Source organism: Cygnus olor, chromosome 1 (genome assembly GCF_009769625.2).
Source record: "Cygnus olor isolate bCygOlo1 chromosome 1, bCygOlo1.pri.v2, whole genome shotgun sequence".
Classification (NCBI taxonomy): domain Eukaryota; kingdom Metazoa; phylum Chordata; class Aves; order Anseriformes; family Anatidae; genus Cygnus; species Cygnus olor.
The window spans coordinates 180,288,801-180,299,888 of NC_049169.1; positions in this window are offsets into that span (position 1 = coordinate 180,288,801).

Genomic DNA, 11,088 nt, shown 5'->3' on the forward strand with positions numbered 1-11,088 from the left:
GCTGTGAAGGGCCGGGGGTGCAGCACAGACCTACCTGGAGAAGCTCAGCGGGGCCCAGGAGCTGCCCCTTGAGCTGGGGCTCCACACGGGCAACTCCTTCCCCTCTTGCTGCTGCGCCTCGGCTGGTGCTGGCCTGGGTCTGAAAATAGAAGAGGGTTATTTTTTTTTCCTTTATCTCTCTTTAATGTATCCATTAGAACAAAACAACCAAAAAAAAGGAACTAGCCAGAGGAGCACCAGAGCCTAAGCACTATCACTGTTTTATACAGAGGTTTGGTGCACTCGGAGCAATCGACCCCAACAAAAACCTTCAAAGTTGCTCTGATATTGCCAAAACGCTGCTGTCTCCAAAGGCAATTTGCAGCTGGCCCAGCAAAGCAGAGAGGTGCAGGGACACGTGTTTTCTCCCTACAGCCGTCCCCTTCAAATCGGATTTGGTACTGTTGCTGCCTTGCTCCCACAGGAAACAAAAAGCCTAAGGACACGTCTGCAATTCAAAAAAAAAGAGATTATGCAGAGTAAGTGGAAAAAGAGCCGGCTATAAAGAGGTGCAGGTGTGACCCAAATTGCTCTGAATTAGCCTAACTGATCGAGCATCACCCTGGCTTTAGATCAGTTCAGCCTGATGGGGGCAAGCCCTGAAGACTCTGCTGCAGCACCTTGGATTTGCTTGAGGAACAGCAAATTCACTGAAAGAAGCCAGTTTTCTGTTAAAATGAGTTGTCTGCAGACACGTTCCCAGTGTTTTAGGGAACAATTTGCAATCTGATTTGCTGTTGTTGTGTGCCGCTGGGCACCTGTGCCGCTGTGCTCAGGCTTGGGTGAGGATTTCCTGCAGCTCAGGAGGAGAGCAGCAGAGAGCACAGCAGCTCAGCCAGTGCCCCTGCTATAGCTGGGGTGAGGTTTGCATTTGAGAAGCTGGCAGGCAGAGATGAAATTAAGCCTCGTGGGCACTTTGTACCAGTAGATCCCAATACATTTTGTCACGGGGCAAAGCAGAGCGTTTCCACTACACCACAGGCTCACTTCCAGATGTTGTACATGATTTCTGAGCTGGGCTCAGTGTTTTTAATGACAAAGCAGGCACCAGCTTGCAATAAAGGGGTCCGCAGTCCCTCCCACAGGAACGCCCTGGTGACCCCAGGTGTGGAAGCTGATGCCACCCAGTGCCACACGAATCTCCAGGCACGCCACCTAAGCCAGTGGTTTCCAGAGCGTTTGGACAAGCCAGCCTCTGACTGGAAAATGGCTGTCCAGGCTGGAATGCACCTGGGAGATGTGGGTGAGATGCTTTCAACTGAGCCAGGCTGCCCCAAACACCCTCTGAGCAGCAGTGCCCCCTGCTCCCAGGGCAGAGCCCCCCACATGTCCCCTCGGTCCCCTCCATAGTGGCTGGGGGCTCCCAGATCCCACATTTCCATCTCCACCTCTGGACTCCATCTGGCGCCTTCCCCACCTTGCTGAGCACCACAGATAGCCCCGTCTGCTTTCCTTCCTCTTCCCTTTCCTCCTTCCAGCCAGGACTCACCAGAAGAATACTCACTGGGTCTCAGGGTTTCCACGCTTGCTGTCACCAGAAGGTCTCGGCGAGGAGCAAGAAGAGGGCACAGAAACACTCAGGGGTTTTTCTGGGGGAGGATTTGCCTCCCTGCCAGGTTTAACCCGGAGCCGCACATCTTGACTCCTTAACCGCGTTTGCTTTTCCTTTCTGTGAAAAGAAGAGGACGGAAAGAAAACAGACGTCACTCTAGGAGCTCCCTGGCGGACAACCAGCTGTGGGTCACCTCCTCCTGCCCCGCAGCCATCAGTGAGAAACAGCCCCGCAGCCCCAGCACATCCCCAGGGGCAGCCACGAGGATGCTGCCCCAGAGGAGGGCTGTCTTTGGCCTCACAGGGAAACGGGCACGGTCGTCTTGCCTGCACCAGGGGCCTCTGAGTTACCACTCCTTCGTTGCCGTACATTGAGATGGGTCAAGAAATATCACGGCAGAATGCACTTCTAGTGAAAATGCTCTGAGACTCCGAAAGGTCCCCTGGGGAATCCTCTAAGAGCAGTGAAATGTGAGCAGAGCAAAAAATTTTAAAGTGAATTTTTGACCCTGGAGCGAAGAAGATGGATTAAAACACAGAAATCTGGGGATTTTGACAGATGTGCAGGCAGGAGAAAGTCATGTTCAATCCCCAGTGGAATTTGAAGCCGAGGACTTCAAATGCAAAGCCTGAGTAACAAAAATGAAAGATAAACAAAAGCACCTGATGACATCTGTTGGTCGGTTTTAAACCAAGGTGTTTCATTTACAAGGATTCCTGAGGAGAGGAGTGTAACCCCTAAACTTCACTAAATGGGTCATGATTAAATCAGTTCAGAAATCAATGTCTTCTGACCATCAGCTTAAGTGTCTTGCAGCCCCTGGAGGTTTGCATCCCTCTTACCACCTCCAACATCTCCTAACCAGCTGCACAGCTCCAGATCTTACAAGGCTCTTTCAGGCTATGTCTTGCTTCCTGATGTGTCCTTTTCTTCTGGATGAATGCAACCCATCCAGAAAGTTTCTGTAAAGACCATTTTACCAGCATCTACCTGAGATTATTTTGCCCTTCTCTTTCCATTCTTCCACTGGATTCTTCCTCCAAGGTGCAAACCTTTTCTCTGCAACTTTCAGGCACTTCATGGCTTTGCTCCCTCCTTGACAATCAGCTTTCTTTGCTATCCAGAGAGCTGATGCTGCTTCCAAGCAGCCCATGATGCCCATCCCCATGTCCACATTTACTGGGGGCTGAGGGATTTTTCAGATGAGAGTGCTGGTGCCTCAGCCCACGTGCCTGGTTGGGAAGAGGCCACGTGTGTGTGTGTGTGTGTGTCCACCCCTCCAATAAATGCCTTCATAGAACCATAGGACGGCTTGGGTTGGAAGGGACCTCAAAGATCACCCAGTCCCACCCCCCTGCCATGGGCAGGGACACCTCCCACCAGACCAGGTTGCCCAAAGCCCCATCCAGCCTGGCCTTGAGCACCTCCAGGGATGGGGCATCCACAGCTTCTCTGGGCAGCCTGTGCCAGTGCCTCACCACCCTCATAGGGAAGAATTTCCTCCTAACCTCTCATCTAAATCTCCCCTCTTTTAGTTTAAAACCATTCACCCTTGTCCTATCGCTGTCTGCCTGAGCAAAAAGTTGTTCTCCATCTTTTTTATATGTCCTCTTCAAGTACTGAAAAGCTGCAGTGAGGTCTCCCCCAAGCCTTCTCTTCTTCAGGTTGAACAGCCTGAGCTTTCTCAGCCTTTCTTCAAAGGAGAGGTGCTCCAGACCCCCGATCACCTTTGTGGCCCTCCTCTGGACCCCCTCTATGTCATTGTTAAAGATATTAAACAGCACCGGTCCCAGGACAGACCCCTGAGGGACACCACTCATCACTGGCCTCTGCCTGGACATGGAGCCATTGGCCACCACTCTCTGGGTTTGGCCATCAAGCCAATTCCTTACCCACTGAATGCTCCACCCTTCAAATCCATCTCTCCTATTTGGAGACCAGGACGTCATGTAGGACTGTGTCAAAGGCCTTGCAGAATTCCAGGTAGATGATGTTGGTTGGTCTTCCCTTGACTGATGCACCCACTCCATTACAGAAGGCCACTAGGTTGGTCAGGCATGATTTGCCCACGGTGAAGCTGTGCTGGCTGTCTCGGATCCCCTCCTTGTTGTGCACGTGCCTTGACATTGCTTCCAGGAGGATCTGTTCCGTGATCTCGCCAGGCACAGAGGGGCAGATACGCAAGCAAGAGAAGAGGGTGGCTTTACCTGGAATGGAAGGAGAAACAACGCTGGTGTACGGATGCTATCCGAAGCACTCTGATCACTCTGGAGCAATCGCTGTAGCAGAGATGACAGCCACTCTGGGCAGGAGACAGAAGGCAGCAAAGGTCCAACAACAAAAGTAGCTGCTGTTTCTCCAGAACTTAAGATATCCGATGTGACAAAGAGCAGCATGGCTGCACAGGAAGGCTGATGAGACCCCAGGCACCCTCAAACCCTGCCCTCCCAAGGAATGGCCACTAATTGGTCACTAATAAGTCGCCAGAACAGAAGCAAGTCACCCCTGCATCAGTGCTCTCAGAAACTTTGCTGTGGTGCCAGGTGACTTGTGCCGGGTTTATGTGGTCAGGGCCTGGTAGCAGGGGGCTGCAAGGGTAGCCTCTGTGAGCTGAGCCCAGCAGCTGCCCCACGTCAGATCAGAGCCAGCTCCAGATGGCTCCAAAGGGACCTGCTGCTGGCCAGAGCCGAGCCAGGGAGCGATGCTGGGTGGGCCTCTGGGAGAGCAGATTGAAGAAAAGGAAATAAATAAATAAATAAATAACCTGCTGTGCAACAGCAGCTGGGAGAGAGGAGTGAGAAGCTGCCCTGCAGCCCCTCAGGTCAGTGCAGCAGGAGGGCAGGAGGTGCCCCAGGCAGGCAGCAGCAGTTCCCCTGCGGCCCGTGGAGAGGCCCCTGGTGGAGCAGGCTGTCCCCCTGCAGCCCATGGGTCCCACATGGAGCAGATCTCCACGCTGCAGCCCGTGGAGGAGCCCCCGGTGGAGCAGGTGGATGTGGCCTGGAGGAGGCTGCGGCCCATGGAGAGCCCCCGCAGGAGCAGGCCCCGGGCCGGAGCTGCAGCCCGTGGAGAGGAGCCCACGCAGGAGCAGGGGTCTGGGGGTGCCAGAATCTCATGGGAGGGACCCCACGTGGAGCAGGGGCAGAGAGGGACCATGAGGGAGCGGCGGAGACGAAGCGTCAGGGACTGACCACAGCCCCCATTCCCCTGTGCTGCTCAGGGGGAGGACGTAAAAGAGGGTGGGTGGGGGGAAGGTGTTTTTAGCTTGGTTTTAGTCTCTCACTGCTCTAGTCTGTTAGTGATAGGCAATAAATTACGTTAATCTCCCTGTGCTGAGTCTGTTTTGCACATGACAGTAATTGGTGAGCGATCTCCCTGTCCTTATCTCAAGCCATGAGCTTTTTTCATCATATTTTCTCCTCGTTCTGCTGAGAAGCGGGAGTGAGAGAGCGGCGAGGTGGTGCTGAGCTGCCCATCGGTGTGAAACCACCACATGACTACAAATGCTTACGTTGCTGCTAAGTGAGTTTTGTGAAGCTCCACAAGCAGCACCTGCCTGCCCTGCAATGTTTCCATGTTCCGAAGCTCTGCAGAGGCTGCAAGCAATTCCAGGATGTCCCTGAAAGCAACAAAAAATCCACTAGCTTCTGCTATAAAATCAAGGACGCCGGCACTGACCAGACTGGAGCTAAACCAATTATGGAGGGAAGCATCAGGCCCAAGAAATGTGTAGCTCCTGCACAACGAAATTTGCCCATCTTAACAAAGAAATCTGTTCCCTGACTTGAATTCAGGCCTGCTCTCTGTCTGTGCCGTGCAAATGTGCCCCAAATGCCAGCTGTATTTCGACCCCGTGAAAGCGGAGGCTGTGCAGAGCCGCAGAACCAGAGGAATCTGGACAGCCAGCGAGGAGGACGGAGGGGCAGCCGAGAGCAAATTAACCTGGTCCTTAGTTTCACCCTGAGCCTGCGAGGAAGAAAGGGCAGCAGGGAGCACACGGTCCCCTCGGGGCGCCTGTCCCAGCTTCCCATGGCTGAGGAAAGGCCGAGGGAAGCTGCCACGCGTTCTGCCAGAAAGCTGCAGAAGGAAGGGGTTGACGCAGTAACATTTGCTCCTTTCCATGCTGCTTGTCGTGAAGGGAGATGCCTCCTGCAGAGCATGGGAATGTATCCGGGGAACATGGAGCTGCCTGAGAACAGCCCTGGCTGACACAAGCCTGGGAAAGGCACAGGGAAACGCAGAAGAGCAGCAGGAGGCAGCCCCTCGGAACAGAGCCCCTCTGCTGCATGAAGGGACCCTTCCAACCCCTTTCCTCACCTAATGCTCTGTTCCCTCTCTACGTATTTTCTCTTCACTAACTGAGTTGGTCTCCAGAGTCCATTTTGCGGCTGTTGGTGAGAAACAACAGCCCTTCTGAGGAGCTTGTAACAGCCAGACTCCATTTTCTTTTCATTTCCTTCTTTTCAGACACTTCCTGCCTCATGAAGTGCATGTGCGTGCGAGGAGCAGCCTGTCTCCAGTTGGAAATGTCAAATGCAGTTCATCTTAGCTGGGGCTCTAGGAATTCTGCATTTGTTTCTAACAAGGAGAACAAAATTGAATTCTTTCCTCCTTGTCACTGAAGCATGGGACTAAACTGTCAAAGGAATCACATAATAAGGAAGGATGACATGTTATGTATTGGGGAAAAGTTCAAGTCAGAGCCTTTGACAGGCACAAATTGGACTGGGAAAGCAGACAGGGGTGCTGGTTTTGTGCTGGGCACCCTGGAGACATTTACATGACAGAACTGTGAGCTTTGTCACGTGGAAAATACAGAAAAAAATCCCATGCCAGGCTTGGGGAGTGGGACTGCAAGTGAATTTGGGTCAGAGACCCATTTGGGGCAGGAGGAGAGCACACAAGATGGTGCCCAAGCCCCATACCCTGCTGGGCAGCCGTGCTCAAAACCAGACCTGGTGCTAAAAGCCTGCAGCAGGAACTGGGATCAGGTGTAACAACCACCAAGCACTGCAGTACCCTCGGTGCGGCTCCCTGCAAACACCCTACAGCAGCTAGATAGGTGGAAATGGAGGGAAAATTGATGGAAATGGTTCTCTTCTTACAGCCATCCTAAGGACTGTCCTTCCGTCGCGGTCCAGGGACAGCCACCACGTCTCTGGCTTGTGCCCCATCAGGCTGGCTGAAGCCCCATCGCCTTCCCATGGAAACATCTCCGGGGTTGGGCTTCCAGAGGGGTCCTGCAAAACATCACAGCTGCCACCACTGCCACCACACGCTCCAGATACCTCCCTCTCCCGTGCCCACACTCCAGCATCTGCTCTATAAAAGTAGCACGCACTTGTCTTTTCCAAGCTATTTATACAGGTTTTGTTTGTGCAGTAGCCAGGCCGTTATCTGTACCGGAGTTATACAAATACCGTCTTAAAATAATTTAAACACCTGGCAAATGTTTGCCATTATCCCAGCCGTTTCTCTTGCCATGCCACTATGGAAGACATATTCGTATCTTTTCCTGAGCCATAGTTTGTAACGTGAAATCCCATCCTGACGTTTTAATAGGACACCACTGAGTGTTTGCAACTTAAGGTGAATTTTTGTTAGTTGACATCACAGATTCAAGGCACCGTAGCAATGCCTCAACAGATTCTTGCGTTCTTATCGCTCCACATGTGCACACATGTGTATGCACGCGCAAATATTTGAAGGAACCTTAGGCAGCACTACAGATTGAATGCTTAAATGTGTGCTTAAACAAGACGCAGCCAGTTAATATGTCTTGGTGCAACAAGTGTTCATTCCTCAGCTCTTGAATACGTATGTTCTGGGCAACTAAATCTGCAGCTACTGCAGACAGCCAGTGCATGGGCAGGGATGTGGGATTAGCTCACATAAGTCTGGGACTCAGCTCCATAAGTCTGGAGAGCCAGAGCTCCCAGGTTCACATCCCATCGGGGCACCAAGCCGTGGCTGAGCTGCTTTGCAGCGGGTGTCTCTGCCCACAGAAGAGACCTTATCCCCTAAGAGGTGCGTGCACCTCCTTCTTAAAGCAAAGCATTGGCATGAAGAAACTGCCATCTTGCTAGATGGCATTAGTTTCCTCTTGTTTTAATTAATGGCATTAATTCCTGGTCGTTTGCTTACTTGATGTAATTTTAATGATTAGATTAACAGATATTTCTTCATCCCTAGCAGACTGATGAGGCTGCAGGGTGCATCTGGTTTTGCCCGACAGCAGCGCAAAAGCTTTCTTCTAATGAGCTGTCAAAAAATGTATCACCAGCAGGAACTCCTTCCCCACGGCTTGCGGAGATGAAAGAGAAGCTTGTTCTATTTGCACGATACAAACAAATAGCAGACATCTCCTATAGGAACTGAAGGGCCTATCTGTTACTGTGATGTTCAACAGCTCACTTTGATAAAACTTTCCAAGAGGAGGGCTCGGTGGTGGTGGTGGTTTGATTGTTTTTGTTTTTAAATCCGGAAGGCAAATCAAGGGTCCTAAGGGAACTACCAGAGATAAACAGACCCCAAATGGCACAAATTGAACACAGGATGCTCTTCTGAGGGACTCCCTTCTTACTAATTCTGAAACAGATGATCATCTTCGCTGTAGATAATTACACCACAGCTAAGACTCTGGGGTTGGTACAATGTCATCTGCATTAAGGGAGTTAATAGCAGTGCAAGAAGCCACGCTTCAGGATCTAAAGCCTGTAATGCACAGATGCAGCTGCAAAGCAGGTGACTGCGATGCAGGAATAACTTTTCTCTCCAAATCAACCCCAAAAGATAAGTAAGCAGGTGGCAATGAGGAATGAGATTCACAGTCCGTTGATACTTTCACAATGAGGGTGTAAAAACATTTTGGTGGTGATACAAGAAGCAACAAAAAAGCCCAGCAAAAGGGCTCAGGAAATGCCAAGGAAACACAGAAAACATTGTTACATTGCGTGGCTGTTACACAGAAGGACAGAAGAATAAAATCCTTAAGCTCGCGAAACAAGACAATCGCATGCTTTTGTAGCACTGAAGACATTGCATGATTTATTCACAGACAGAAGCATGTCAGAGGTCCAAGAACCCAAGTGACATGACAATCAGAGGTGACAGCTTCCGAAGGATGTTTTGAAAGACAAAGCTTTAGGAACAGGCTTTCTGTCACCTACCACACCTAAACACAAAGTAGTGACATTTTCTTTGAGCCCACTGATGGGAGAGTACCACCAGATGCCTGCTACCCGCAGAGCAGGCTGCGTGGTGCCTCTCACGCACTTCATCTGGAGAAGGGGGACTGCTAGCGCCTCGCTGCGACTCGGGGCCAGGCCATGCAGCACACACGGCCAGGGAGCTACCGGGAGCTCCTTCCAGCCTGGCTGACCCACCCGAGCACGCAGCGAGCGGCAGCCTCCTGCGAAGGTAAACAAACACCACTGAACTCCGAAACTCTAATTTTGGCCGCTGGATGAGGCAGCCAAAATTGTTTTCCAGATAAGCGGTTGTTTAGAATGCCAACACGACCCAAACGTCAGTTTTACAGCAGCTCCCTGATGCGGGGAGATGAGGCAGCAGGCAGTTATTTTTGCAGAGGCATGAAGCATTATGTCAAGCTTTGGCTTCTTCTTGCTTCCCCTCTCCTGCTTCCACAGCAGAGCACAAACACTTAATTCCCTTAAGAGGGTAAAGTACCACTTACAACTAAGCCACATTTGAGCTAAGTACAAAGGAACTAAACATGGCCCTTGCACAAGTACCCACAAACATAACTTTGAGGGAGAGAAGACTTCCGCAACCATATTTTTGCTGTAGTTTCCCTGGTAGAGTCCAAACTTTGAGGCATGAACTTCTGAGATGGAGTGATATTGTTTCTCTGTTGAGGCCCAGCATCTTCAGTGTGGGGAAGGACCTCCACTAAATGCTTCCATATTTAACTTTCCTGGAAAGGTCAAAAGGGAACTTCAGCTGCATTTTCAGATTTTCCTAAGAAAAAATATTATTTTTAACAGAGTTACCAGGGATTAAAAAAAAACTCTCCACCCTTGAATCCCACGTGCTTTGCCAGAGAAAAAGAATGGAAAACCCAAGTAGTAAACTAATTAGGGGGCATTAACATCACCTCAGCCATACAATAGATTTGCTTTCCAGTACCTTATCTGCTCTTCATCTCTCCACTTCATTGTCAAAAAAATTTAACTCAAAGAAACGAGACAAAAAGTCTGGGCATCTTTTGTGGACACTGAAAGCCTGCACAGAAAGTCCTTCTGAACAACTTCTCTGAGAGTTGTTTCCTGGAAAATGATTTTATTATTTAATTTGTAATGACCGCAATGTATAACTGATTCTCTTCATTTTCTTCACTCCAGACTGTGTCCATATCCCTTCTGGGACCATAAGACTTTATGTACTTTTAACTGATACCTCAACCACTTTCAGGGATGCATTCACATTTCTTTCACAAGCCAATGACTGTTTCTTTATAAATGTATACAGTTTTGGAATGAAGTAACTCCCTTGTATTAAGTTACAAAATTTCAGAGCTTTTACATACTATTGCCCCTTTTGGAATCAATAAGGGTTTTCCAGTTAATTACAAGTAATTTTCCCTATAATAGAAAAGATGCTAAATATGAAGTCGGGGTAGATTCTAATTTAATTTCCACTAATGTGTTAGCCCATGAACAAAGGCAGGCAGCTCCTGTAAAACCAGCTCATCTTCCAGGAGCCCAATACCACCAGTACCTGATATCCAAGAAAGATATACTCTCTCAGACATGGACTCAAATCAATGTTACAACCCCTTTTTTCTCTTTGGACCCTTCTCTCTCCAGGGCCTTGGTTAGTCCAAGTAACAACCCCAGATCGTCCCCCTATACTCAGCTCTGGTGAGGCTGCATTTCAAGTGCTGTGTTCAGTTTTGGGCCCCCCAGCACAAGAAGGACATCGAGGCCCTGGAGCGTGTCCAGAGAATGGCTACGAAGCTGGTGAAGGGCCTGGAGCACAAGTCCTGTGAGGAGCGGCTGAGGGAGCTGGGGGTGTTTGTTCTGGAGGAGGCTCAGGGCAGACCTTATTGCTCTTTGCGACTACCTGAAAGGAAGGTGTGGGGAGCTGGGGGTCAGCCTCTTCTGTCACATAACTAGTGATAGGACTAGAAGGAATGGCCTCAAGTTGTGCCAGGGGATGTTCAGGCTGGAAATGAAGAGACATTTCTTCTCACAAAGAGCAATCAGCCATTGGGACGGGTTGCCCAGGGAGGTGGTGGAGTCACCGTCCCTGGGGGTGTTCAAGGAGACGTTGGACCTGGTGCTTAGGGACGTGGCCCTGCTGATGAAAACTGTCACGATTTTCCACCGACACCTTTATTAGGGTGCAAAGGGATCCCTATGAGGATCCCCGGGAGGATCCCCAAGAAGATCCCAAACCCCTTTCGGACGCTAAAAACCCGTTAGGGGCCAACACCGCCACCCTCACCACACCCCTCCCCTCAGCCTCCGTCCCGCCCC